Source organism: Chrysemys picta, chromosome 8 (genome assembly GCF_011386835.1).
Source record: "Chrysemys picta bellii isolate R12L10 chromosome 8, ASM1138683v2, whole genome shotgun sequence".
Lineage (NCBI taxonomy): Eukaryota > Metazoa > Chordata > Testudines > Emydidae > Chrysemys > Chrysemys picta.
The window spans coordinates 48798296-48802274 of NC_088798.1; positions in this window are offsets into that span (position 1 = coordinate 48798296).

Here is a 3979-nt window from a genome sequence, read left to right on the forward strand (position 1 = left end):
GAGTACTTAAACTGACAGGAGAAGTTGTCACATTGGTATAGGTAGCATCTTCACTAAATGCTACAGCAGTGCCACTGCAGCATTGTAAGTGTAGACAAGAGCTCAGCATCCTTCAGGCTTGGAGAGCCCTGCTTTGGAGAATGGCTAGCTATAGTGCAGCCTATAAATAGAACACTCTAGACATGCCAAGGTATTTAGAAGTTTCATGCAGGAGTTTTAGGATCTGACTAAGTAATTGACTCCAATTTAGCAGGGAGGTTAGATAGAAACAAATTAGGATTTCATAGTCACTATACAAGTGTCCCCAAAGACAAGAGTATGTCTTGAAACAGTGTGATGTAATTTACATGCATTTCAAACCAGCACTGGAAACATTTTGCAGCATGATAACGCTATTTAAGGGCCAGTTTCCACTGAAATAAGGAGATTTCTTTGAAAGGAATGCTTGTTCTACTTGAAAAGTACTTCTAATTGTAGGGTGGGATTTGCAAAAGCAGTCAACATTGGACTTACTCAGAAATCAATACGAAGACTCCAAATTATTTCACTGACAGCAGAGTTAGGCCAACACTAAATACTTCTGGAAATCTCCTCCATAGAGGTGATCTGCAAAAACAGCATTACTGCAATAAAATTAATCAGATGGTTTTTTCCCCCTTCTTCTGTGTGCTCCAACTTAACAGCAGAACTTCAGTAGTAATAGTGGCTTCTTCTTGGGTAAACCAAAGTCATACCATCTCATACTGGCTTTACTGATAAATCTCACTGGACTGACATCTTGTTGCCTCAAGAATGTTGGATTGTTTTTATTTGCATAGTATTTGTATTTTGGTAAAATGGTGGAAGAGCCTAAACAACAGCTAATGAGTCCTCAAAAGCTGCATTCACTGTGGAATAAGTTGTACTATTTTCAATATGATTGCGGCCTGGTCTTGCTTTCTGAAGCCATACTTTTTATATATTTTATGTTTACCTGCCAAATAAATTACAGGTATACACCTGGCTAATAGCATCTCTAAATACATGACTTGGATCTGCCCTTCAATTATAGATACATGCAATTTTTGCAAGTGCAAATTGCACCTGCATAAAATAGGCCATCCTTTTGAAAAAAGTTAGCCCTGTGCAATTTTAGGTTTTGCCCTCAGCATCAGAGTCACCTTGTGATTGATTCTAGTTCTAGTTAAATCAGGTCAAGTCATCCTATCTGAGCCATACTATGGACAGCCAGTAATTTCTGCCACTATGTGGATAATCACACTGTACACATTAATTGCTACCAATCTGTCAAACATTAAGAAAGCACAAATATTAAACTAAGTAATTTAAAGAAGCACTGTTTCTGTTTGAAGGCTTTAAAATTAATAAAAGCCCTGCTCACCATTGTCAGAGGGTCAGGAGAAACTCTCCATGCATCACAATTAACACTATGTTAAGTAAGAAGACAGAACATTTCCTTCCCTTTTGACTACTGTTGGCCTGTTGCATATATGCAGCACAGTCAACATTATATACTAAATTAAGTTGGGGAGTTTTCCTTTGAGGAGAGGGGGAGGGTGGGAGGGAAGAGAGATAAGTCTCTGTTTTGTATTTTTCGTAATATTTAAATTTGCAATCCATCATATTTTCTAGTTAACTACAGCATTTACAGATCAATGATGGATTTTTTTTTACTGCTGTGAGTTGCAAGAGATGCTGCCTGAAATCAGCCCCTATAACCTCATGATTATCTAACTTACTCATTTGAATTCTTTCATATATAGGGGTATATAGAAAAAAAATCTCATTAGGAAATGGTTATCAATTTTTATAAGCAATCTGCGAGAGAATGAGGTTGTGTCACTCAAATCTCCAACCCTTTGTTACAAGGAAAATATTTATAATAGAAAGAAAAATAGTACTACAAAAATCCACAGTTCTACCAGATTAAATAAGTGACACAGCAAGCAAGTCATTTGCAGACTAACAGTTTTATATCCAAAGCCTCCTTATCTATTAACACAGCTCTGAGGGTGATCATCAAACAAATACTCAGCTTGGTCACATATTGGGAACAGCTGCAGGTTTTAAAACATTGTTCAGTTAAGTAACAGTTACCGATTTTCAGATGCTGTGTCTTTGACCTGCTGGTTCTAGAACTCTTGATACCAAGTATGGAACATTCATTCATAACAGAAACACATAGTGGAAAAAGATTTTAAAAGTTAGGTACAATATAAGGTTCCTCAACATAACAATATATAAATATTATATATCCCTTCAAAGACGAACAGTGAAAAGGGAGGAAACTTGTTAAATAAAACAATGTACAGGACAAACATTGTTCACTTAAGTCACAATGACTGTCCTCCAAGTTTCTGAAACAATTATTTTTTCATGGAATGTTAACTATGAAGAGAGGAAATAAGGGGTAACAGTTAAAGCACAAGATAGGGAGTCAAGAGATGTGAATTTTAGTTCCTGCTCTATTGATGTGCAGTCTTAAGTGAGTCACCGCAGGACAAACATCTTAAATGAATCTTCATAAATGAACTGTGATTGTTCTGCACCTCTAAGAATCAATCCATTTGTAAATAAGTGCCAAAGTATGGACGTCTGTGCCTAACTTTGCACAAGTTCAAAAATGCTGGCGTTGGGGCTTGTCCTCTTTGCATCTCATTTCCCACCATCTGTATATTTACCTACTCCAGAGGGTTCAAAAATGTGAGTAAAGTGCTTTGAGATCCTCAGATGTAAGATGTTACAGAAATATAAAGTAGTTTTATTTGCTTATTTCTTTTAGATTCAGCCCTCCCCTCCCCCATCTATATGCTCTAGGTACCCCTAAAATACAACAAAATTAATATGGAAAGCTAAATGCTAGTTTCTCTTTAGCTATCATTATATTCAGTATTATTATGTCTACCATGATCTCTCTTTTTGCAAGCTACTGTCTTTACATTTGCTTGTTGATTTCATGGACCTACAGGTGCAGGAAACACACATCTGTCCACAATAATCAATTCCATAAACAAACAAACAAACAAACAAACAAAAATTATGTTATGGGCCTGATTTTTCCATTTTCCTATGGGCCTAATTTGCTGTGCCCATGGAAGTGAAATGATGCAAGTTGAGCGTGATGTGTGCCCTAGTAAGCCAATGGTTAACATGCGAGGAATGGCTGGCTCTAGCATCCGATGACATTATGGTATCTTCTTAACCAGAATTGTAAATCTGAGGAATCAGATGTGTTTATCTAGGTTTTCAGAACATTGCCCATCACCATAATGTCTAAAGCTAATCTATATGTGGCAAATAATTTTTTGCAATTGGCCAAGACACTAGATTTCAAAACAGACTTCATGTTTTTAGTAGCCTTCACAACCTCAATGTTGTACTGCTTATCTTGATAACCTTTTTAACCAGATTTAAGATGGATTTCATTATCAGGTGACATGGTCACATGTCGCTATGAGACCTCATTCTTCATTACCCACTGGCTGGCCTGCATGTACACAGGAAGGCTTGCAGTAAATAAACCATTTACAACCAATTGTCCTAGTCAGTGGGAGCCATCAAGATTCTAAACCACCATTAATGGTCCACACTTTGCATAATTACAATAGGACCTAAGAGTTAGACTTCATATTTCTAGCTTCAGATACAAGAATGATACATGCATACAAATAGGATGAACACACTCAGTAGATTATAAGCTTTGTAATGATACCTTACAAGAGACCTTTTGCATAAAGCATATTCCAGTTACATCATATTCACATTCATGAGCATATTTTCATAAAGCATATGGAGTCACAGACACTTCCTCTAAAAATCCCCCCGATTCACCTCAGACCAGAACTGTCCTTGTTTGTGAAGCTGTGAGTTTTAGAAGTATTTTTCTGAAGTGAAGTATGATTCGAAGCTTGTTTTCAATTTAATTACATGCACAACTACTACCCTGACTATAATAGTGTGAACACTCCAAACTGGCACA